The sequence below is a fragment of the Physcomitrium patens genome, chromosome 8 (assembly GCF_059467195.1).
Source record: "Physcomitrium patens ecotype Gransden chromosome 8, ASM5946719v1, whole genome shotgun sequence".
NCBI classification, from domain to species: Eukaryota; Viridiplantae; Streptophyta; class Bryopsida; order Funariales; family Funariaceae; genus Physcomitrium; species Physcomitrium patens.
Genome location: NC_143417.1, coordinates 17132904 through 17160761, shown reverse-complemented (window position 1 = coordinate 17160761; position 27858 = coordinate 17132904).

The window sequence follows — 27858 nt, the reverse complement described above, 5'->3', positions numbered from 1 at the left end:
CATGTTAAATTTTTGAAAGAATTTTTCATAAAAATAGATACAATAATAGATACCTTTAGTGCAATATTATTACAAATAGGAGCAAATGAAAAATTCCATCTAGTAGCTTTTCATTCTAAATTTTTTTTAACAACTAAGATTAATTATTAGATCCACAACAAAGAGCTCCTTGTAATTGTGGATTCATATCAATAATAGCATCATTATTTAGAGGGTGCCTCAAATTCTATCATTGCATATACAAATCACAAGAATCTTAAGTATTTCACAATAGTACTTGTTTTAAATTGTTGCTAAGCTTATTGGAGCATGTACTTATTAAAAATTGATTTCAAATTCTCTTATCAATCCAAAAAATAACGAGATTTATTAGACACCTTTTCTAGACGTTCTTATCTTGTACCAAAAGAAAAAAAATGTATCTTTTGATAAAAAAAATGATTCTCTTGAAGCCAAAATATTTTCACCTTTGAATAAGAAAATCAATATTAACCATTGATTCAATATTTGTCAAGTAAATTCAATCAAATGTGTTCTTTGATCTTCTCTTCTACAATATCAAGAATAATTCTTTTAAGTCTCATGATACTTTTAAGTTTGAATTCAAAAAAACGTACTCTATTTCAAAGAAAAATTATGCATTTCATAAGGTAGGGCATGATTACTTATTCTTCAAATTCATCATGACTTTCAGTAGCCAAACAATTTGGATACAACAATACTTTAGAGTTAATATCGAGAGATTTTTGGTGGCCTCAAATATGAAAGGTAGTCAAAGACTTTGTACAATCATATGATATTTGTTCAAGATCCAAAACTCTTTGCCATCCACTTTATGGACTTCTTCAGCCTTTACCTATTCCAAAATAAGTATGGTCTTTTGTTACTATGGATTTTATTAAGGATCTTCTAGTTTCAGATTCACATGAATTTATATTTGTAGTAGTAGATTTTTTTACTAAGATGGTTTATTTTGTACCATGTACAAAATTTATCACAAGTAAGAAACGGCTAAGTTTTTTTTAATAATATCTATGGCTATTACAGATTGCCTAAAGATGTTATATTAGATAGGGAGACTCAATTTATATCAAGATTTTAGAAAATCTTTTTTAAGATTTTAAAAGTGGATATAAAGCTCTCTTTGGCTTTTTATCCTCAAATTGATGGACAAATAGAATGGATAAATCAAGTTTTGAAGCAATATCTGAAATATACTATCAACTATCATCAAGATGATTGGACAACTCTTTTATCATTGGGAGAGTTTGCATACAATAATTCAATACATTCTTCTACTCAACGATCATCTTTCTTTATCAATTATAGTTATTATTTATGACTTAATAATTTTCACTTTTCAAAAGTTAATAATCTTGCCTTAAAAGATTTGGAAAATAGTTTATTTGAGCTATATGCAACAATAAAGGCACAATTAAAGGGAGTTCAAGAACAACAAAAGATTCATGCACATATATATTGCAAGAAACAACCATAATTCAATATAGGTGACTAGGTATGGTTATTTTGTTGCAATATCAAGACTACTTGTCTTTGTGATAATTTGGACTATCATAGGCTTAGACCTTATCCTATTAGTCAAGAACTCAATCTTCTTGCTTATCAATTATATCTATCGGAGTCTATAAAAATCTATCTCATATTTTATATGTCTCTTCTTGAGTCATATAAGACAGTGGATATCTTAGGAAGAAGACAAATACTACCTCCTCTTATAGAAGTGGATAATAATCAAGAGTGTGAGGTAGAAGAAGTCTTAGATTCAAGGTGGCGCCAAAATAGGTTGAAATATCTTGTTCATTGGTATGGATATGATATTAGTAAATGTACATGGGAGCCAACAAAGAATGGTACAAATGCAATAAAGAAAATTGAAACTTTTTATTAATGATATCCATTAAAACTAAGATAAAGAATAGAAAATCTTTACTATAAAAGAAAGGAGATCAAAAGAAGATAATACTATACCTTCTATTCTTCTTTGTAGTTTTTATATATTTGTGATGGTTAGAAGATGGAGAACCAAGAACCAGCAGATTCAACTAAAGAGCTTTCATTTACAAACTTACTAGATTAAACAATTGTTAAAATCTTCAAGATAATAAAATTGAGATGAAGATCTTCAAGAATGACATGTCTTTCTTTGAATAGATGGCAAGATACAATGTATTTGATATCTCAACCTTAAAAGACACTCTCAATATTTGGTGATTTTATTAGAGGTAGAAACAACTCTTGAGGATGTTCTAAATATTTTATTTGAACAAAGTTATGAAGGTCTCAATAACGACCAAATAATAGGATGGTCTTCTTGCCGTGGTGTGAGCTAAAATAAACCTCCACTAATTAGAAGTTTATTCTAACTTACAATAAGTGAATTAATTATATGAATTTAACATAAAGCTATTATTTTAATTCTAATCCACTTATTACTTATCCTTCTTAAAACACAAAGTTATTAATCAAATACTCTAACATTACTCACATTCACAATGATAATTCACTCCTTAATTTCATGCAAAATAATTCCTTCTTCTACTTCTAATTAGATAATTCGATTTAATTTTTTATTTAATGTTATTATTATTATTGTTATTATTATATTATTATTAGGTCGTTTTTATTACTTTTTACTATTTTATTATTTTATCATTTTTTAAAAAATGTTAAAATTTTTACTTCATAATTAACTAATGGTAAAAATAATTAAATAAGTTATTATCCTTAATCTATACTAATTATAAATTTTTTAAATTTTGAGTTAAAAATTAAAAGTCAAAAGTTAAAAGTAAAGTTTAAAAAGTAAAGTAAAGTAAAAAGAAAAAGTAAAGTAAAGGTTAAAAAATAAAAAAATAAAAGTAAAAGAGAGAAGATTAAAAGCTAAAAATTAAAGACAAAAATAAATGTAAAAGTTACAAGTTACTGAAAAAAAAATAACATAAAATAAAATCAAAGAAAAAATAAATAAAGAGAGGTACAAGCGGAAGTACCTTGACAACGCCCAAGGATTGAGGGAAGCACCCTCTTTACTCCAAAATTCGCCAAAAATCCAAATTAGCTCCAAATCTAATGATTTTTCTTGTGTTGAAAATTTAACTTCAAGGCACTTCTGCTCTAAAAATTGTTTGGCAATCTGGTACCTGAGCTGCGAGCAGTACTTCTTCAAACTTGGATCATTGGGCCTCCCGCTGCAGCCGACCCCCCTTCACTCAAAACTTCGTTAAAAATTCACAATTATTTCAAATTTAATGAAATTTATGCCAATGGATGCTCAGCTTGAAGACGCTTGTAATTTCTAAATTTAAAAATGATTCCATTAACAGAAACTGAGGAATGCCTTTTAAATGTTGGATTATTGAAACTGCCAAGGTAGCCACCCCTTGCACTCAAAAATTCACCAAAATTTCGGTTCAACTCCAAATTAAGAAGCCCTTAGCGCGTTGGAAAGCTAATAAAAAGAGCTATGTGATGAAAAAAAATGCTCAATTAAAAATCATAAAAAACCATAGATTTATTGAGGAAAATCCGAGGCCCCTCAAACCCTTTTGACTATGGAAATAGTTAGTGTTCACTAATTGTAAAGGGGCGCCTTTAAAACCACAACAAGCACCACCAATGACACAAAATCAATGCTCATATATTTGGAAAGTTCACAATGAGATCTAAGATTAAGAAGGAAGCAAAAAATTAAGATTAGGATTGAAACCACACTTTGGCATGGCTTTGCCCTCATCAAAAAGAAAAGAGAGAGAGAGAGGCTTGGGAAACCAAACCACTCTTATACAATTGAGTGGTGGCTTCTAGAAAGATGGCCACATCTTCACCCTTGATCTCTTAGATCCCTAATGTAGATCTATAGCCTTCCTTCATCCAAGAGCTAATTTCGTGATCAAGGCTAATGGCTCTTATAAGTGAGAAAATAAACACTTTTTTATAAATTTAACTTAACCATTATATTTAAAACACGTTTTTATACTAATATTAGTTACACATATGCATCAGTCTATGTTCCTTTGTAACTTTTATGAAGGTTTTTTACTTATAAAGATTTAGGCAATATTTTAAAATTCTTCAAAAAATGAGAATTTCATTTCTTTACTTGTACTTTGAAGGAAAGCATATTGAACATATTTTCTTCACTTCACATGATGCATTCGATGCCTCCATTGCATTTGAAAGGCTTCCATAGATTAGAAGAATCACTTTGCTGCTTAAATTTATTGAATTTGGAAAAAATCTTCAAATCCATCATAATTAAACTTCATTAGATTTTATTTTATTTATTTATTTATTTTTTCACAACAAGATTACTTCCTTTGTAATTCCTCTACGACTAGCTAACTAGAAAAATATAGTCTTTATAGTTTTTTCTTACTAAACTCTATTCTAGATTACATATTTGCTACTAGCAATTTATTTTTTATTTTTTCCTAAAATTCTAATACTAACTCATAAAATTTATATTTTAAGCATAATAAGTATATTTTTTATACTAAATATCAAAGTGAGTTAATTTAATGGCTCACATTTAATATAAGACACTATGGATGGTAGAGAGGACGTATCAACCAACTTCAAAGAGAACAAAGATCAGAGTATGTAGCAAATATAATTTGTTATATCTAAGATTTCTTTAATATATGAAGAGTGCTCTTTATAGAATTCATTCCTAGAAAGAGGGGTCATGTCATGAACATACATAAGTATTCTAATAAATACCTATATATTTAAGTAGAAGTAAGTAAAAGTAGATAAAAGTAAGTTAATTTTATAATATCTTTTAGAGAAGATTCTTTGAAGTTTCATAGATGATGCTTTGACTTTACATGTATTTTTAGTTGATTGGTAGGTTAGAAACTTGGTCAATAAGTTAACCATGTATTGATAGCTTCTGGAACAAGCTAATTATATATCATACATATAGAAAACTTCTCTTATAAGTTAAGATATGTGTCTTATAAAGTCAACATGTTTTGGAGGTCCTATAGGACATTGCCACATAAGTCCTAGTTAAGAGTATATATGGAGGCAAGAGTGAAGCCTTCTTCACTCTTATCAATGTCTTTCTAGTCTTTTGTCTTATTTTAAGGCTTTTAAGTCTTCTTATTTTTGGCAATAGCCATTCTAGTTCAATATTCTATCATCTTTGAGTGATTTTCTTTCTTTGAGATTCATATCTTTGATATTAAATAGATATGACAACTCTCAAACTATTTAATAATATTCTTTCATAAATTTTTAACTCACTTTGATATCTGCTTTCAATTTATGTTCCCTTGTATATTCTTTAATATTATCTCCTCTTAAAGTTTGATAGTCATATTCTAAAGTACTTACTTCTCTTTATTCATCACATTAGAAGAAAGCCATGTAAGATAAGTATCAATCTTGATTTGTAATAATACATAAAAATTAATTGATTTATCTTTTGGCCTTAAAGCAATAAATTACAAGTAGATTTATGTTTTAAAAGTAAAGCCAAATAATATTATTAATTGATCCAAAATATATGTAAATATTTCTCATAAAAATTCAACATGAATTTTTATAAAATTTATTTTTCTATTGTCAAATTCAATTCCATCCATTTTATTTTTGTAATTTTCACATAAGAAGATAAACTTATTTAAAAACTTAATATAAATCTATTTTTTTCATCAATATTTAGATAAAAAATATATATATATGAAAGAAGATTTTAGTTTTGAAGATCTATTATATCTGAATAAGACATCTTATAAATATAATTAATTATCCTCTAAATAACTTTGATGTATTTAAATTAAGTACATTAAGACATTCATCCCTTTCAATCGTGCACATACTCTCGTATGTACCAAAGAATTAAACCACAACACTTTTGTCATCATAATTAGAATCATTGTAAATTATATCACTTTTGAACCATTAATCAAAATGTTGAAGTTCAAAAGCCTCTAAATCCTTTATATAATTCATTTCATCTTGTTGCTTAAAGACTTTAATTTGCTTTCCTACAATTCTAGTCTTCCATGGTGTCCCATCTAACTTTCAAAGAAAATAAGTTCCATTATCATACACTTTAACAACTACATAGGATCTAAATCAATACCGTGTAAACTTATGAAGAGTAGAATGGTAGTGCATCAAATTACTATTATAAATTAAAATCCAATCACCCTCTTTATTTGGCCTAGGCCTCAATTGATGAATTTTATCAAATATTTCTTTATTGCTTAACCTTATTGCTTTAAGCTTTTATATAGCAGGTTGATGATCTTTAGACAATCTCTCTAGATAGTTAATTTAAAGTTCTAATAATCTCTTCCTATCAATGCCATTCTTCTAAGATAAAAGAAAACCAAGAAAAAATAGACTTCTTTGTAGATATTAAAGGCTTTTGGTCTAATATCAATTCGATTAGCATATAGCTAACAATTGTGCTATGATTTGTCATATCTACCTATAAAGAAAATGGTAAAAGCCTAGGCCATAATCTTTATTTGATTCTTATATACCTTAAGCAAAGCTTGAATGTTTGGAAGGTGCCTTCTTTCATTCTTATCATTGGCTTTGAGATTATATGAGATAGTCAATTTTAATTGTATTCTATATCTTCTGAAGAAATCATGTGCCTTTTCTACATCAAGCTCACTTTGGTTTGCTTTCATTCTTCCAATGCTCCCATAGTAACATATAATATCTTTCAAAAAAAATCAACATACTACCTTTGTAGACTTTGTTCTCAATGCCTCTTTTTTATATAATTGGAAAGTTCTATTTTTACTAAAATTAAATACTTCATGCCTCAAAGCTCCATTGGCATTGTAACTAAATCAATCATCTATTAAAAATGAATGACAAATAAATAGGTAGGACATAAATCATTTTTATACCTGTCAAGGACAAGAATTTGTTGAAAAAAGCAATTCAGACAAGTGAGCCTTCACTCAAAGAAAGATAACAAAATATAAATAAATAAAAATGTATATTAAAAGATAAATTGGAATGGCTATTGCCAAAAGACAAGAAAAGTAGAGACCCTTGAAACTAGACTAGAAGCAAGAAAGGAGTTGACAAGAGTGAAGAAGGCTTCACTCTTGTCTCTTTATATACTATCTAACTAGGGACTATGTGGCGATGTTCTATAGGACCTCCAATATGTGTTGACTTTGTAGGACACATGCCTTGACTTACAAGGGAAGTTTTTCTATGTGTAGGCCACATTTTTAGCTTGGTCTTCAAACTAACAACATGTATGGCACATGGCTAACTTGTTGACCACATTTCTAATCCAAAAAGTCAATTAAAGACACCTATGAAGTCAAAGCAACATCTATGAAGCTTCTAGAAAACTTCTATATCAAATACTATAGAATTTACTTACTTTTATCTACTTTTACTTACTTCTACCTGTTTGTATATGTAATTACTGGCTTATATGAGTATGTCTGTGACATTATCCTCTCTTCTAGGGACGAGTTCCACAAAGAGCAGTCATCATATGTTGAAAAAATCTATGATGTGACGAATTATATTTGCCACATACTCTGATCTTTATTTTCTTCGAAGATGATTGATAGGGCCTCTCAATAATCGGTAGTGTCCCATACCAAGGTGAGAAAACCACCTAGTTATTTGATCATTGTTGAAATCTTCACAACTTCCTTCGAATAGAACATTTGGAATACCATCAAGAGTTGTTCTTACCTCTAGCAAAATCACCAAACATCGAGAGTTTCTTCCCAAATCATGATACTAAATGCTTTGTAACTCGCCATCCATTCAAAGAAAAATATGTCGTTCTTGAAGATCTTCATCTCGATTATGTGGTCTTGAAGGTTGTGACAATCTTAATCTCAATCTTAATCTTAATCTCATCTAGTAGGTCAGCAAATGAAGGCTCTTGAGTCAAATATTCTGGTTGTTGATTTTCCATCTCGTGAGCGTTACAACTACAAAGAAGCTACAAATAAGGATTGAAAGTAGAATGTTATCTTGTCTAAATGTTGTTTCTTTTATAAAGAAGGTTTTCATCTTAATTTTGATAGATGTTGTCGATGAAAAGCCTCCACCACCTTTGCTGTATTTACAAGATTCTTTGTTGGTTTCCATGTGCATTCACTAATATCATATCAACGCCAATGGACAAGATATTTCAATTTATTTTGGCGTCGCCTTGAATCTAAGACTTCTTTTACTTCAAACTCTTCATTATTGTCCACTTCTATAGGAGGAAGTGGAGCTTGTCTTCTTCTTGGTATATCCACTGTCTTGTATGGTTCAAGAAGAGACACGTGGAATACTGGATGGATTTTCATTGACTCCGGTAGATATAAACGATATGCAACTGGATTGATTTATGTAAAAATAGAAAATGGTCCAAGCCTTTCATAGTCCAACTTATCACAAAGATGAGTGGTCTTGATATTGAGACAAAGTAGCCATATCTTATCACCGAAGTGGAATGGTGGTTGTTCCTTTCGATAGACATCCGCATTGATCTTTTGTTGTTCTTGAGCCTCTTTTAACTGCGCCTTCATTGTTACATGTAGCTATGTAGAATAAGTAGTTATTTGCTGAATTGTAGATACTTAGTTTATAGTGTAAACAGGGATAGATGACTGTTGAAAAGGTAGTTCAGTAGGTAAAATGGATGAATAGTTAGGAAAAGTAGTTTTTATTAGAGATGTAGTAGTTGGTATCTCGTGGTAGCATAAGGAGGATGGGAGAGAGGAAGTAAGGGCCAGACTGTGATAGTATGAGCCGGGGTAAGCTTGGTGCTACCTCTTTTCTTTTGTTTGTTATTTTCTTTGAATAAGAAGATTAAGAGTTTCTGAATATTGTAAAAGTGAATTATGGAATGGAAGTATGATTCTTATTAAATGGAAAGAAGAAAGATTGAATGCTGAAATCTGATTGTAGTTCAGCAGAGAGAATGAGTCTGTGTTTGTATGAAACACTGTAATGTGAAGGCAGTTAATGGTGAAGAACTCCAGCGTTTGGATTATAGTATGATTATATCCTGTCATTTAGGATAGTGCGGGATTACACGTTATTGTTATCAATGATGGTGGAGTATTATTAGGAAGTGGAAAGCATTGTAGTGTTTCCTGTATGTTTTAAGTAGTGTGGAATACAGTTAATTGTATGACCCCAATGTGTAAGCTCATGCGGTATTCTTTTCCTGTGTTCGAATTCCCCTATACAGGTTTACTCTGATTAGATTAGTTAGAGTAAGTAAAATGACAATCACAGGTAATTTTTTCACACATTTGGTAATTAATTCCTAACACTCAAAGCTATTATCACTCCCCTGTAGTGGCGCCAAAATGTGATTGCTCATATTCTGGAAGAAACCTCCCAGCATAAACCCGAATAGGGGGATTCAAATACGGGGAATGACTAGTTGCTTAAGCGTTCACGTTAGGGTCACACAATCAATTACCTCCTGAATGTATCGTCTCTATTTTCAATATCTGAACACACAAGGAAACTATAATCTCCTCCTTCACCTTATCGATCTCTTCCTTACAGCAATTTAGTCATACCAATAACTGCTATTTCTACCAATATATTCACCCTCATAATCTCCATCTGTAATACTACGCCCTCACAGCTTTCAGTACACAATTACCCTCATTCCAATCACTGGAATTCTTCACACAGAATTGCCATTTACATTACAGTGTTTCACACAAATACAGACTCATTCTCTCTACTGAATTACAATCAGATTTTAGCATTCAATCTTTCTTCTTCTCAAATAATACCAATTACATTTCCATTCTATAATTCATTTCAAAATACTTAGAAATTCTCAATCCTCTTATTCAAAGAAAATAACAAACAAAAGAAAAGAGGTAGCACCAAGGTTATCCCGGCTCACACTATCATAGTGATGGCCCTCGACTCACGATTCTCACAGTCTGGCCCTCGGCTTATAACTCTCACAGTCAGGCACCCTAATTAACTTCTACAATTCTTATATACTTTCCCCTGATTCTCCAAATTCTAACCGTAATCTTGTAATTAATCACTTTTAATAACTAAATCATTCATCTGTCCTCCTGAATTTCCTATTACATGGACTATTAATATATTTTACTAATATCTTTCAAAAACGAATTAATATCTATTCTACAATTTGGTTCATTGCATTTTGCATACAAGCCACTAAATTAGTTGCATCTTATAGCAAGGTACACATGTCTACTAGATTCAAAGAAGTCTTTATAGTAGTTAGGTCCCTATTCTCTTCTATTGATTGAAATTGATCATAATCGAAGTATAAATCTCCACTAAAGAAAATGGCATACTTTATAAAAGCTTCTGCTATTTTATCTATCACTGATCTAAATCCCATATTCGTAATAGTTATTGTATTGGCTTGTTGCATGCCTTGAATGAACCTAAGTACCTCAGACTTCTTTGGTATGTTAAACTATCAATTGGAATAAGGTTCAATAGATGGTTCAAAGATGCATATCTTAATCTTTTTCTTTAACAAATCTACTATTGTGGAAAGCAAAGTCTTTGACATTGGAATGACTTGAAGTTCTAAGGTACATGTGGAACAATAAAAATAACCATAGATGCTACTATATTAAGATCCAAATAACCAATTTCTTTGAATACAAAGGCAAAAGCCTTATCATATTTGGAGAGTATCTCTACTAACATCTCTTTTTCCATTTCAGTCAAAAAATCACCTCCTTCAATCTTTTTAACAAAATTTGTAAGCGTCCTTACAAGAACACGGGGTCCTTGATTATAAGTAGGTTATAAGAAGGCATAATATTATTTCAAATGAACTTAAATATAAAATAGGAGCCCAAAGACTAAGTACAATTTATAAATTAATTCCTTTCTTATACTACGATGTACTCAATTTCTAATTATAATCTCAAATTTAAACCCCTTCTTATTAAAATACCTATAATTTACTTATTACTAACTCAATTTAGGCAAAATTTAGCTCATTGAACTTTATTCAAGCTATGAACTTTAAATTTTTAAAGTTAGTAAATAAGTTTTTTAAAAAAATGGGAGTCAAATGAAGGAAAAAAGTAGCCGCTTGTCATAGCCACAGCCCTCAAAATTCTTGTTTTCAAATTAGCTTAGATCTTTCTTATCAAAACTTCTTTCTTTATGTGCAATGGCTTGTTGAAAAGCTAATAATACAATCTTGCATCTTTCTAAATTCTACAGTAAAAAAAATTAAAAAATAAAAAATCTAGTAAATGGCATAAAAAATTCCAAACTAGTCTTAAATTCCACTATCTAAAAACTCTAGCAATCCACCTTCCACAAATTTGCTTAAATTTCCCTTGTTACAATTCTATTTTTTATGTACTAAGACTTGGTAAAAAGCTAATAATAAGATCTAGTTCCCTTTCAAAACTTAATACGAAAAAAATAGAAAATCAAGAAATGGCATAAAAAATTTGAATTAACCTTGAAGCTTGACACCTCTCTTAAAATTCCAACTATATATATATATATATATATATATATATATATATTTTTTACTCAAAGAAGCTTCACTTGATGTCAAAACCCTACTCTAACCTTCTTCAAATACCTACCTTGAACCACTGTAGAGTTGGATACCTATTCTAAAAGATAATACCTTGAAAGCTTGAATAATCCATTTAAGCCAATAATCTCTTATTCTAAATTCCATTCAAATTTGTAAATATATTAGCATTATGTTTTTTCATTCCTACTAATTAAATTAATTATTCTCCAAATAACTTTGATGCACTGAAATTAAGTGCATCAAGACATTGCCTTAATAAGTCTTTGTATAGATTACAACAGAACTAATTATACATGGCATGAGCATATAATCAAATTTTTAGCTACTCACAAGCTAAAGTAGGATATATCCAAACTCATTGTAATGTAGTATAACATATATTTTAGTATCTTTGTTCTACTTGTGATTTTAAATGTATATGTGGTAACACAACTTCTATGACTATATTAATTGTCTTTACCAATGCAAACTATGCTATTAACATTGACAACCAAAAATCTAGAAGTAGTCATGTTTTTTATTTTATATAGTAGATCTATTAATTGATATTCAAAGAAACAAGCTTATTTGGTAGATAGAACTAACTATTTGGAATACATTGCTTTTTTCATGGCTCCAAAAGAAATTATTTGGTATAGTTGTATATTAAAAGATCTTAGTTTTCTTAAACAACAATCCACAATTTTTTAGTCAAACTTTCAAAGTCTCATTCAACTCGCCCTCAATCCTGAATTTCATTTACATATCAAGTATGTTGAAATAAAGTATCACATGCTCCAACATCAAGTCAAGAAACAAATCTTACAGATTGATTATATCTCTATAAATGAAAATGTTGGAGATATCTTCATTAATGCCTTAATTCCTGAAAAATTCAAGCCATTATGTGCTTTACTAACTGTTTACTCCAATTAATACTTCTCCATTGAAGTTGGAGTATTATTACTTACTATAATATCGATGGAGAAGTTATTCATAATTGAGAGTTTAGTAACTAGTGAGAAGAAAAGAAATAAATAAATAAATAAATAAATAACTCTCTCCTAAATATAATAGTGATAGAGACAAGAAGTCGCTGTGTGTGTTGCTCTGTAAATTTTGCAATATTCATTTGAAAAAAAGAATGTGAGTTGTCATAAACGGTATAGAGTGCTGTGAGACAAAAGCTGCGGGTCCACCTGGCTGGGTTGCATAACGGCGGGGTTGGAACGCGTCGAGTAGCCCCAGTATGAAGATATACTGCATGGGTTACAGTCGGAAAACATTCGGAGTGCATTGAATCTTCGAGCACTTGTCTCACAGGAGAGTGTTTCATGCTGTAATTCAATGGTGGGCGCGGTGCTTATTCGTGTTACCGATCGCTGGTTTCACATGGCGGGCATCGCGATAGTTTACCGATCGACGAGAAAGTGCCCATTCTCCGACAGATATGGTGGAGAAATCTCGTGAGTCCAATTCGGAGACGCGGAGTGGCAGTTTGACCAGATTTGTCTCCAATTAAGTTTTCGCCAATCTAGAGCTGCCGGAATGATCTGGGGATTGAACTTTGGAATTCCCACATAACCGGTCCTTGCCACGATGTGACACTTCCCAACCATCCGGGAGGATATTGAGTAGGCAGCAATGAGATTCGAAATCGTCCTGCAGCGCGCCGTGTCATGGCATGTCACTGCAGGCGTCGCTGCCGGCGTTGACTGCCTGGACCCCAATCAAGCTGCGCACACACAAGAAGGTCGTTTCGAGATACTTGTTGATTGGACTCCGTTGCCGCACCGCATGATGTGGGAAACAAATAAATGAACACATTAGTAAAAATAAGTGCCACAGTGAATAATGAGGAACAAGGTAAAACGTACCTTTGAATACTTGGGGCTTGGTCCGCTGATGGCAGCACAGAAAAACAGCTAAATAAGAACGCGTTCATTAAAAATGTGGGGTCTTGCAGCTTCGAATTCTCCAGCTTCTAGTAGGACCTGCGTATCACAAACTCTGCAATCATGAGTGGCAGTTTTCAGCTCCCTCTGGTCAAAGAACAACAAACGACAAGTTAGACAATTCTCTTGGATTTGTAGCATGTATAGAAGTCGTTGACCAGGTGTGATGGACCCTGGATCATGAGATCATTTCCATCGATCGAGTGCCCCTATTTGTAGCCTTTGCTTTTGAATCTTCAGGCTTGGTGTTCTTGACACATATTCGACATACTGGTTGTCCACATAAAGCAATATTGTCATAAGAATATCAGAGGATTAAGATTAAGAGTTTTACTGTAAAAAGGGTCTTTGTACTTCATCCAACTTAAAGATTTATTAGAATAAACTCCTAAGGCTTTTCAGAAACGCCCGAACCCAAGCCCAAATGCAACCCACAGCCCCGACCCCACATCCCCCCGGTACAAAATCTCCGCCAGTCCACATTCCAGCATCAACCTTTTGAACCCAGATGGAGCCTCGTAACCGGAGCCGGGACTGCACCACTTGTGACGGGAGACCCATGGCGACGCGGTTCTGGGTCATACCGACTCCAATCCCAGGGGTTGTCCGCAGGCGAGCTTGACTGAGAACCCCCCTGGAGGTCAAAACCCGGAGCTGCCCCGCAGCCCCAGTGCGCCCGACGCCCCTCCTATAAGGGGAGCTCGCACTGGCCTCATTCCACCACCTCAAGCACTCGCAATCAATTCTCCCCCCTCACAATTCATCTCATCTCGCAAGCGACGCCTTGACTAAATTCCCTAGTTCCCGCACAAAACCAGCGCCGCGGCGACTGTTCAGCCGACTCGATCATCGGCTTTGAGACGCGGCTCGGAGGACGACGTCCGCCTCCTCCTCCCTTCCTGCTTTTGGAGCGTCCAATTGATAGCCACTGATCGCAGCCTTGCGCGCTGTCGCCCCTGGCGGACAAAAAGAAAATAACCGCCCTCTCCTCGACACTCGATACGTGATCTCGCACACCCAAATGGCAGCTTGGGAAGGCGATGCTGGCTCTTCCAAGTGGAGACCCGGCAACTCACAGAGCTGCGATTATGACTACGAAGGCGATGGTGGCTCCTCCAAGTGGAGGCCCGGGAACTCACACAGCTGTGGCTGGTCCAACGGCTCAGAAGGAGACAGTGGCTCGTCGAAGTGGCGGCCATGAAAAAGGATTGTGCAAGCTACGCAGTACGCAGCACACTCCCAAGGCATTTGCCACGGCTTTGTAAACATCTGTACAGCAATACTCGACATCAATGGCAGCGTCTTGGTCAAGCAGAAACGACCGAGTGTTGGGAAGGCGCGATCTTCGTCGCCGACACACGTTGCGGCAGTCGGATTAGAGTAGACACAACCATTATTTTGGACCCCGCCAGTGGGGGACGTCACATAGACTAGTCATCATTCTTGGGTCGGAGCCAACTCACATTGAGTTGAGCGGATGTACACAGACCCCAAATTGGAAGAAGAAATATTAAAACATCACACAACCAATCCAATCAAACTGTGTCGATGGATGCCTGCAAATTCGGTGTTTGCTGTGATCATTTGCAAGTGTTGCTTCGCATAAGCCAGAGGTCGTGGAAGCAGAGGTAGTGTTGCTGAAATACAACACAGCAAAATGAATGGTGCATTTCCACACAACTTGCTTCATCTTCATCACTATAGACCACAAGTTGCAAATTTGTTTCTTTGCCTTTACACTACAACATCAAATCTTTTGTTCTTTGCAAGTAATAATATTATTTGAATAATTCCTTGCCAATGCAAAACATATGGATGTGCTTTGTGTTGAGCAACATATTGATAAGCATATGTAATGTTGTATCATGTATAATTTGTAAAGTATAATAACAAATTTAAAGCTTTTTGATAAAGCTTTATACCTTTTGCATCCAAAAGATTGTCATTCTCTTGTTTAATGAAATAACTTTGTACCATAGGTGTGGCAACTACCTTTGTATCTTTTATTCCAAGTTCCTTCAACTTTCAATAAATGTACTTAGTTTGGTTCAAATTAATAGTGTCATTTTTCTTATTTTGCAAGAAATTAATGCAAACAAAAATGACTAAGTTCATTGGAGTCTCTCATCTTATGGCATTTTTGCAATTCATCCTTGCATTTTACAAGAATCTCAAAGGTCTTGCTATCAATTAGTACATCATAAACGTAGATAGTCAATATAAGGCTAATCCCTTAATGTACATTGTATAAAAATAAGGATCTCATTTTGAGTGCTTCTAACCAAGATTCAATAAATATTCATTGAAACTTTCATTCCATCTATTTCTAGATTTTTTCAAACTATACAAAATCTTTAGCAATTATAACACCTTGTCTTTGTATTCAAATGAAACTTCTTATCTTTTTAGAATCTTTATGTAGATATCCACTTTTTTAAATTTACCATTCAAATAAGTTAAAATAATGTCAAGTTGAAACATATTCCAATCAAACATAACAATAATTGAAGTAAATATATAAATTGTTACAAGATAGGCAAGTAGTAGAAAAGTCTCTTGGTAATTAAAACCTTTAGCTTGAATAAAATTCTTTGCAATCAACTATGCTTTAAAATGCTCAATGGAACCATTGCTAATAAGCTTCCTCTTAAAAATCTATTTTGAATCTACATCCTTTCTATTATTTGGTAAAAATAAAAACTTCTATGTACCGAGATCTTTTAAAGAATTAAGTTCTTATTTTGTGACATGACTCTATTCTTTAAAAAGTGGTGAATTTATGGCTTATTCAATGTGTTTTGGTCTTGTATATTCATCAACATAAACAACATCTACTATTTCAATTGAAAGGTTATAATCTCCTTGAATAAAATTATTGTCATTTTTCCAAGGTATGCAATACGTTCTATTATTAATTATGATATTTTTTAGATCAATTTTATCTATATAATAATGTCTTGGTAATAGAGCTTGAATAAATACTTTTATATTTGGATAATAGAATTCCATTAATTTTGCTTGTGTAGAGTTTGCTTTGTAGTCAACCATTTCTCTACCAAATCTATCATATATATGTCATCTTAAGTCTTGAGATTTGAATATTTCTATTTTATTTAGATATTAAAGATCAAAAAAATTAAGCTCATTTCCACAATCTCAATCTTCTTCACTTTTTTCTTTGAAGAGTTGATGCTTCACCAAGTAGCTTATCTTTGTCATAAAAAAAATCACATCTTGATAAAAAATCATCTTTTTTTTTCTCAAGTAACAAACTTCTTATATATTTTTGTTGCATTTGAATATTTAACAAAAATATCCTTTTTTTCCTATGTATCAAATTTTTGATGCCTTTTTTTTATATATGATACTAAGCATGATAACTAAAAGTATGTGGATGTTGAACAAAAGGTTTTTTACCAAAAAAAACATCTTGTAGTGTTTTGCCACTAAATCTTATAAGTCAAATATAATTGTAAGTCTAGATCTCAAATTTGACAAAAAATATTTGATATTATTGATCTTGTTTAGCATTATTAAGGAATATTTATATTCCTTCAAAGATAATCAATATCATATACTTTTTTATATCAAAAATCTCATATATATGTAGGAGTAATCATGTGTCAAATATCTTGAGACTTAAAATACGAACCAAACTTATAATTTAAGAGTTCAATGCCTTGATTAAAGAGAAGAAATTTCACCTATCTTTTGATTTTTTTAGTGCCTCTGCTTTTCAAGTCTTATAAGTCATATGTGAGTGGTTTTTAATTTGAAGAAATGTAAGGTTATAGTAACTAGAATATTCATCAATCCATACAATTAACCATTTGGTGCCACCAAAATTAGTTGTAATTAAAAAACCAAGTTCAAATACTATTACATCTAAAATAATATTGGAATGCTTGTGCAAAAAAATTTGCCTATGGGCCTTATCAATAATGTACAATTCTCTTAAAGATATCTCATCCTTTTCACCCTTGATCTTTAATCATCAAAACACTTCATTTCCTATGCCTCTTATACTATATTTATTTTAGCATGTGCTAATGTTTGATGCCATTGAATAAATATAAAATCCAAACTAGATGAACTATCAATTGCAACAACTTCTTTGATTTCACAATGCATAAGATAAGTTTTAATATTGAGCATTATTAAAGTAGAGAGAGTTTGCTTCAAAAAAAATGTAGGTCAAAAAGTGCTCTCCCTAATCTCAATTGCTGATACTTTGTTGCTATTCCTATGCACATGTTATGTCTCAAAGAGTGACAATAGGTATGAAATTCACACCTCAACTTTAGGCACCTATAGTTCCTTCAAAAAAACTCCAAATCACTCAAAATTGGCATCCAAATCATATCCAAAAATCTAAACTTACTAAAATTAGCTTCTAAAGCTCAAATGACCTCAAAAAAAAATCCTTATTCCTAATAAGGCCTCAGGTAGCCTCCTTTAAGTCCATTGGACATGACTCTTGACTAATATGGATGAAGATATTCACCCCTTGCCTTCATCCAATCATACCTTACTTTCATCCTTTCCAATAAGCTTTCTAATAGTTTAGACTTTCATCTTTAGACTCCAACCTTCTCTTAAGCTTTATACTAAATATCTAAATCTTACCTAATATAAATACTAAAATAAAAATAGATAAACTTCCAAATATATTTTCTTATATCAACTCTCTTTAAATTTACTTACTAATCACTCTAATCCACATCAAGGCTTACAAATATAGTATATATTTTAATTAATTTTTACATATTATAAGCAACTACAATATGACATCGTGCGATTGGAATCTTATACAATATCTAATGAAGGTCTTATTCTCTCCTCAGAACCCTCTTTTTGTTTTATATTAAATATTATTTGACGACCTTAATATTAAAAAGTATATACCTTGTTAGTCTCAAGAGCCTTAATATTGTCGTGTTGTTGTTTGGCTACCATGTGAAAATAATATATTTATATATTTAATGCATAACATACTAGATAACATGGTGAAAGCCATATTAGTAGAGTTTTGTTCATTATAGGATGTTGATAGATTACGACCTCAAAAAGAGGTTGTTTAAAAGGACTTCTATTAGAATTTATATAGCTTTATTTCCTTTTGATAGTAGCTTTTGAGATTGATTTTGTTGGTAGTTACTTTAAATATTTAGAGTCACCTTTATTAGACATTGATGATCCTTGAAGTCATATTTTGGTTCTTTAATTTGGTGTTTAGGACATATATTGAATAAATATTATAAAGAAAAGAGTTGGAGAAGGATCTTGGCAGCAAAAAGAGAGTTTAGGGCATCCATATAAATGAATGGAGATGGATGATGAAAATCTCCATTCCTATTGGTCAAAAATCAGGACCATTGGACTTCGAGGAGGCTGCCCGATGCCATATTAGAGATTAGGATTAGTTTTTTGGGAGATTTTGAGTTTTGGAGGCTAAAGTCAGCAAGTCTAGGTTTTTGGTTATGGTTTTGGTACAAATTTTGAGTCATTTGGAGTTTATATGAAAGAGATATGGGCATTCAAAGTTAGGGTGTTGATTTTGTACCTATTGTCACTTTTTTGGATATAACACATGCATACAAAAAGCAGTTGAGGATTGGCAATTGGAATTAAAGAAAATACTTTATCAATTATATTTTACATTGGTTTTTTGATGAATTTTGAACTAAATTGAAGGAGTTATTAGAAGTTAAAGTAAGCATTTGGAATCTAAGGAGTTATAAGTGACCCAAATTACTAGTAGTTGTATTTTGAGCTATATCTTCTGCAATTTGATAAGATTTTGGCTAAAAAATTTCTAGATTGTATATTTTTAAGTTACTAAACTTTATACATAATTTTTGTGACATTTGAATTTTTGGTTTGTGAGATATAGTGAAAATAGTACTTAGGTGCTTGTAAATTAGGGTTTTAGAGCACTTGCGAGGGTTTTTAAAATGCCAGACGATCGGTTGCGAATTTATGGTTAAATTTGTGTAAAGAAAAGTTTAAAGGTGAATTTTATAATATCCGTGAATTTGATAAAATCTGAATGGTTGAATCAAGAGATATGAATTTCTAAAGTTCGCAAAAAAGAAATCCTTTGTAGGAATATTATATTTTGAAGGGATTTTATTATAACTTGAACATTTTGTATAAAATAAAGGAGTATTTTGGAAGCCAAAACTTTATATATATATTGAAGATGGATATATGGAGCTATGGTTAAATTTTTCTATAAAGATGAGGTTTTGAGAGGAGATTGTAGATTTCTTTTGAAGCTATTGAAAACCTAATCTACCAGCAAAGAGTTAGCTATGATTTGGTGTAGCCAAGAATATTAGAAAATTTCTAGATATTTTAGCAAGCCTTACGTACAAACCTTCTTAAATATAAAAGGGTTTATTAGTACAATATCTTTTTGATATTATAGTATTTATTTATTTTTTACTTTTAAGGTTAAATAACTTATTGGAACTTGGCCAATAAGTTAAAACTAAACTCTCTATAGTAAAGTACCCAGTGTATTCTACGATAGATAACCATGTAATATAACAATGTGTTTCTTTAATGAAGACTTATTTAAAAGACTCAACATATTTTTATTGAAAAAAACTAAATCTATTCATGTGAAAGTCATAGATGGTCGTCGATTATTTTCTTGAGATGTTACTCACAAAATCCTTCTTATATAAGTAATAACTAATAGTCATAATAGCTTTGTGATATTTAATATCTTTAAATCCTTCTATAATCTAATTATTTTAGACTTGTCATGAAAATAAAATAAATATCCTAGAGTAGATTGGATTTCTTGTACTCTTGAATTTTCTAAAAGTATAACTAAGAGTGTGGTTAATTAAGTAAAAAATCACAAATCTAGTACAATTAAACTTATATTTGTAGATTTAAGAGCTTTCTTGCATGCTGAAAGAGAAAGATCAACTTGTATCATTCATGCCATAGCCATTTCTAATGATACAAAGACTTCAAGTCGCATTTCAAGCCAATATTAAAAATTTCAAGATATATTTGAAAGAAAAAATATAGATATTCTTTCAGAATATCTTTCCTATGACTGCTAAATTAACCTTCAATTAGAAGTAAAAGTATCATTTAAACCAATGTACAATTTATCACAAAATAAGTTGGTTAAACTCAAGAATTATATTAAAGAAAATCTAGCAAAGAACTTCATATGCTATTCTAAATCTCCAACAAGAGCCTCAATTCTATTTGTGAAGAAAAAAGATACATCATAGTGGATGTATGTTAATTATCAAGGGTTCAATAAGATTGCCATCAAGAACAAATATCCACTACTTTTAGTATCTATATTTCTTCATTAATTGAATCAAGATAAGATCTATATAAAAATAGATCTATGAAGAGCATACAATTTGATACGCATCAAAAAAAGAGATAAATGGAAGACTACATTTCAAACCTGGTATAGATATTTTGAATATAATGTCATGCTTTTTGGACTTTCAAATGCACCAATAGCTTTTCAACATCTTATGAATGATATTTTTTGAAAATATTTGGAAGCTTCTGTCATTTATTATCTAGATGTCGTATGGCATGATTTACTATCTAAGAATATACCAGATATCTAGCTATAGAGAGTTTAGCTTAAAACTTTATATGAATCTTGTCTTAGCTTCCAAAACTCCTTTGATTTGCATAAAACTCAAAATATAACAAAATTCCTTCAAAACATATTTTTTTAGAGAAGGGTTTTCTCTTCTTGAACTTTAGAAATTCATAACTCTTGATCTAGGAATTTAATTTGTTTTAAATTTATATAATAGGTAGAATTCACTCTTAAATTTTACTACAAAAAAAACCAACTACAAATTCATTTCCAATTTTTTGGCATCTAAGAAATCCTAGTAGATGCTCTAAATCCTAATTTACAAGCATCCGAGCACTATTTTCCTAAGATCTCAAGAATTCAATACTCAAATATCATCAAACTTATGTACAAAGTTTATTAACATGAAATTACACATTTTCTGAAATTTTGAACCAAAACCTTATCAAATTGCTCAAGATATAGCTCAAGACACAACCACTAGTAAATCGGTTCACTTACTACCTTTAGATTGCATGTGCTAACTTCAAAATCCAATAACTCCTTCAGTTCAACTTTGAATCCAGCAAGCAGTATATAAAATGTGTAGCCATAAAAGTGTTCTCTCCATTCCTAATCACCGATCTTCAATTGCCATCCGTACGCATGTGTATTTTCAAAAAGAGTGACAGTAGCTCCCAAATCAAAACCTTAACTTTGAGCCCCTATATCTCCTTCATATAAACTCCAAATCATATAAGATTTGTACCAAAACCATAGTGAAAAATCCAAACTTATTGACCTTAGCCTTTAAAATTCAAATAGTCCCAAAAAATTAATCCTAATCTCTAATATGGCCTCCGGCAGCCTCCTCAAAGCCTATTTCTCATGATTTTTGATCAATTGGAATGGAGATTTTCATCATCCATCTCCATTCATCTATATTGGTGCCTTAATTACTCCCTATGCTACCAAAACCCTTCTTCAAATCCTTTTTCTTATAAGATTTACATAATTTATGCTCTAAACACGAAATAAAAGAACCAAAATAAGTTTTCAAATGTCATCAATGTCTAACAAAGGTGATTCTAAATATTTAGAAGTTACTATCAACCAAAACCAATCTTAAAAGAAACTATCAAAAGAAATTAAAGTTATACAAATACTATTGTAATCTTTTTAAAGAACAACTTCTCAAGGTAATAATCAAATTATATTCTAAAATTAACTAAAATCTACTAACATGGCTCTCACCATGTTACTTCATAAATTATATATTAAATACATAATTACATTATTTTCATATAGTAGCTCAACCACAACACAACAATGTATCTTAACTTGCAAGGCATGTTTTCTATATAGGCACCATATAATTACTTGGTTACGCAAGCTAGTAATATATGCGGAATGTAATTAGCTTGTTGACCGAATTTCTAACCTATCAATCAATTACAAATATATGTAAAGTCAAAGCTACATCTAAAAATCTTTTAAAAAGCTTTTCTAGAAACTAATAGGAAACTAATCTTCTTTTACCTACTTCTACCTATTCATATTATTTACGTAATAATTATAATAGTTAAACATCTATCATAATAATTAAAAGATTATAATTAAATGTTTTGATAAAATTCTAAAAGAATGCAAGGGTTGTACCACATTGAATTTAATTTAGATGTAGAAGCTTGAAAAAATACCAAAGAAAACTAAAGTATATTTTTTCTCTTTGTCTTTCTTTAAAAATAAATCATTTCTTAAAAAAATTCTTAAAATAATAGTTTATAAAAAATAAAATTAAAATTAAAAAATTAATAATTAAAAAATTAATAATTAAAAAAATAAATTTAGGAGTATATATAATAAATAAAATAAGATTAATAATACGCAAAGGTAGGAAATAAAAGAACTAGCATAAGAAGGTATAAAATTTGATGTATGTTTATTTGCAAAATATATAATGTTTTTGTTTGCTTTTTTTTGTTTTTTTTTTCTCCAAATTAAGGTGTTCCTAATGCATTGTAGAATGGAGCATGGTATAATGAATTGATATCTTATCTACTAATGCTACAAGGATGCAATTAACATTATTAGAGAAGTATCTACTTATTAAGCTTTACATCTTTAAATATAATTATTCTACTTTGAAATATTTTATTATTCTATTTGATTGTGTAATTTGTTTAATATCAAGAAGTTATTTTGCCATCTAGCATCTGTCTCATCTTTGAAGGTAGATGGCTTTTTTATGCAAATGCTTGACAAATCTCTGTTGAGTTGTTGACCAACTAATGGATCCATACTCTATTAAGCTTTTTTATATCATGTTTTTCACATGGAGTTCATTTTATATTTTTTGTTCAAAAATAATGTGGTTTCTTTGAATATATATGGTACACAAATTTAAACCAAATATAATCAGATAACATATCCAATCATTAGAATTTAAGAATATAATGAAACATATACTATAGCAAATTATTTAGCATCATGTTAAATAGAATTTTTTTATGTTTGGTTTTTATTCCACAAGAAGTGTTCTAAATTTTAGTCTATTTTTTTTCCATCTTTAAACTTCACTTAATCAAAGTATGCAATATCGGCTAATGCCTTCTACTACTAGTATCTTTGCCATTTTAGCAATGCCAATGCAAATGCTTACAATGTGTTGAAGTATTGGCTAAATCAAAGCCTTTGTAAATATAAGCTATGCACAAATTTAGTTTCAAATATTTCATTGACAACATCTCTATGCTTCAACTACTACTTTGATTGATACTCGTGCAGCAAACCACACAATTGGCACTATTATTGATGAGTATTGAAGTTACTATTGAACTAAATTATATATCTAATCATTTTTTAATCCCTTAGAATTGAAGTTGAATCTAAATATGTAATCTTTGGCAATAGAGATTATTTGCAATAATTAGTATTAAATGAAGTTGCACATGTTGATATGGATAGATTAATATATTATGGCTATAAAGTTAGAACTAAATTATATATCTAATCATTTTGTAATTCCTTAGAATTGAAGTTGAATCTAAATATATAATCTTTGGCAATAGAGATTATTTGCAATAATTAGTATTAAACGAAGTTGCACTTGTTGATATGGATAGATTAATATATTATGGCTATAAAGTTAGAAGCTATTGCAAACTATATAAGTGATGATGTTCTGATTTTTCTACTCAACCGTATCCTTGTGATTTACTTTTGAAATCAAATGGTGTCAAAAGTTGTTGATTGGTCTCTTCAAGACAAGTTAATACCATTAATCCTCAACTTCTTTGATTTGGTTGTTGGTCTATCAACCTAATCAATAAGTAATGCTCATAGCTATAGCAATCTCCAATTGAAAGCACCTTTTATCACTTGCAACTTCTATTAGTGATTTTTATTTTTATTATGTCTTTATAGATTGCTTGAGTTCATATCATACAAATGTCCAATCTACTTTCTTTCATCAATAAGTCATTCAAATGTCTTATAGATATTAAAATGTATGGAGTTCTTTTTTATTCGACATCTTAAAGTTGTTTACTTGCATAGAATTGGTATTTTTTTTTTTTTCTTTTTATTTGTTATACTTGCCAATACTCAAAAGGTTTTATGTGATAGCTTCTAAAATACAAGAATTTGACTACCACATCTAATATCTTTTTACTAAGCTATTTTGAAACTTGATTTGATTAACATGGTTTCCTTCAAATGCTGTAGAATTGTAAACTTGTGACTATAGTATGCAAAAATATGTGTTGTAGGCTTGTTGAGGCCTTTCATACAAATATTTCATAACTATATTTTGTTTATTTAATTGTATTGGCTTATTTTCTACTATCTCAATTATTACCTCAATGTTTACTTAGTACTAAAAAATTTACTTTTAAAATTAGTTTAGATCTTCTTGAAGCTTGAATTTAAGTTAAAAAACTAATTATAGTAATATTTTTCAAAAGTGATCTTAAATCAAAGATAGGTTTCTACAAAATCTTTAATTAAAGATCACTCAAACAAAAAAAATCACATTTCTATTGGATAACTAAGTACTTGAATTTGAAGCTTTAACAACAATATTCATGAGGATTTTATACAATAAATTATTAGCAAAATTATATGACAAAGAGCTACCAATTACAACAAGATGAGATCCAAAAAAAAAATCCACAAGCCAAACAAAGTATTTTTCATGCAAATTTTCTATTTTACTTCTAGAAAATAGTGGTTCGATACTTTATAGGTGATAACATCCATCCAAGAATATTTTTTCAATGTGGAGAGTCATTTGTACATTCTTTATTGAATTTAACTAAATTCTAAGACCAAAGTTTTTAGAAATCAAGGATATTGGTAACTATGGAATAAACTAAGAAATCCTTATCAAGTGCTTGCTCAAGAAGCAAATGGTTTTTCTAAGCTTGGCACCCAAGCCATCCATCGAGTAGTTGAATTTTTAAGATCAAGAATGGAAGCATGAGCTTGTGCTTGACAATTAATAAACCTAGTAAAGAAAATAATATGTGTATTGGAAGCCTTTTTAGATCCACCCACTACATGCTTTGCCTTCTAAGCCATAAGATCACATATTTGTTACAAGACTTTATATCTCCCAAAAGCTTTGCTTAAGATATTTATTACTAATTTACTTTGATTTCTCAAGTATTATTGAGAATTGTGGTTGGTAGATTTGAAATAATTTGCTCCTTCTTTTTATGTTTCAAAAAATAAAATAAAATAAAATAAAAATGCTCATAAAGTTGCAAGACATGAAAGCACAATTGGAATGAGATGATTTTAAATTTTGGTTAATAATATTTAAAAATAAAAAATATCCCAAAAATATTTGCTGCATTTGAGATTGCTCCATTGGCAGCGGAGATCGACTGGTAGGAATGAGGTCTCATCGAACACTTAACAATTAACAATGACAAGCTCCAAGTCTTCGTAGAGGAATTCAACACATTCTTTGCGATTGCACCATCAAAACCTCAAGTCCTTCACTATTTGACAATAGAGGATTGTGATGCTGGAAAGGTCAATTTTGCTCCCAAAAGATATTGAGACCTAGGCATTTTTGTTGTATCCTCTTGTTTTAATTTATGTGCCGGGTGTACCCCAGTTGTGTCAAAAATAAAATAAAACAAAATAAAAGCTTGATTCTACATGATCGAAAGAACAAGAACACTAACATGGTTGTGATCAATTTTTAGTAATTTTTAATTGCGCGGATATAGAAAATGCCAACAACATTCAATAAACACAGAACCGAGAAAGAAACAACGGTGAGGACCTGAGAGAAGCGCATTCCACCGAAGACTCTCAATTCTCAACCAGGGAGAGTTCTCCTATTCTATGTGTTCCGACTTAGAGATGCCCTTGTTGCAATCATCCCACATTTGATTCGTAATCAACAAAAAGCCCTCCGATTGACGGCTGCCTCAAGAGGTAGCTGTTTGAGCGATTCAAATTAACAAGAAGTGCATTTTAATGGCATAACTCAAAATTTGGAACGGCACAGATTTGCGGCAACAAAGAGTAAGAATTCGACAACTTCAGCTAATGCGTGGAAAAGAATCATTGTCACCTACAATATGTACAAGTCTCTGTTGCTGAATCTCACTATCCAAGGGAAATTCAAGCGCAATGGCGCTCTTGTTTATCTTCATTGGATAAACAACTAAATTAGAAAAGAATGCTACTTCGGAGCCAATTGATGGTGAAAAAATGTGAAGTCATCTCGTCGGCCAGTGAGAAAACTGGCTACTCTCGGTCCGAACTCCATCAACTAGGAGTATGTCATTGGTCCCCGGTAAGTCGTCCTGATTCTTGCAGTTAAAGTGAACATCAGATTCATTCAATTGACACGATTGATGGGGTTGGCCTTCAGCAGCGGAGAAGTTCGAGTTGAAGGTGATCGCAACGACATAGTCTGATTTCCTTTCGAGACAAATCCCGATTCAATTGTCCTCCCAAGCCATCTGCCGCTTCGACGGAGGTCGCCACTTCGACGAGCCTCCGTCGCCCATTGGTGTCTTGCTTGGAGGTCTCCATTTGGAGGATCCACCATCGCCCATCTGGCACTTGGATGGAGGCCTCCACTTCGATGATCCACCATCACCTCTTATTGCCATTCTATGTGCTTTGTGAAGCTTGATTATAACTCTTGAATTTCCCAACTTCGACAAAGGCTCTAAAAACTTGCGGTAAGCAGTTAACTGATCACTGCACAATCTGTTGATTACTTGGAGCAAGCGGTGTTCAAGTTGTATAGCTTGATTGCTTTGTGCTCAAGTAAGCTCAAACACCGAGATAGAATGATTTCATTCACTGCGAGTTGTCCAATATATAAGTTCGATGAAGTGGACTTCGGCGATTCCAAGTCGTTGGGAAGAATTGGATGAAGGCAGTTGGGGGACGCGGAGCAGTTGCTCGTGCGCTCAGCAAGCCTTGCCAGACAATTTTCCACTTACCAAAACGAAGCTCGAGAGATGGAACCTTGGAGCTGAGTAATTTGACGATCTAAATTATCGTGTTGAACGAAACGCGAAGTTGGGTGACGCCACAACGACCACTGGCGTAGGGTTGACAGAATTGATCCGCCAAATCATCGCTGTCTTCAGCTGCCAATCGACGTGCTTTGATCGCCCTGCAGCTTCAAGAGAGATTGCACAATGGAGGCGTGGAAGGTGAGGTGAAGGTGAAGGTGGCCGTCGGTCCAACGGTTCAACTGCTTCAAGGTTCATCGACAACCAGAATTTCCTGCACGACTTTGAACAGTATACATTAGCATGTGTCGCGCTTCG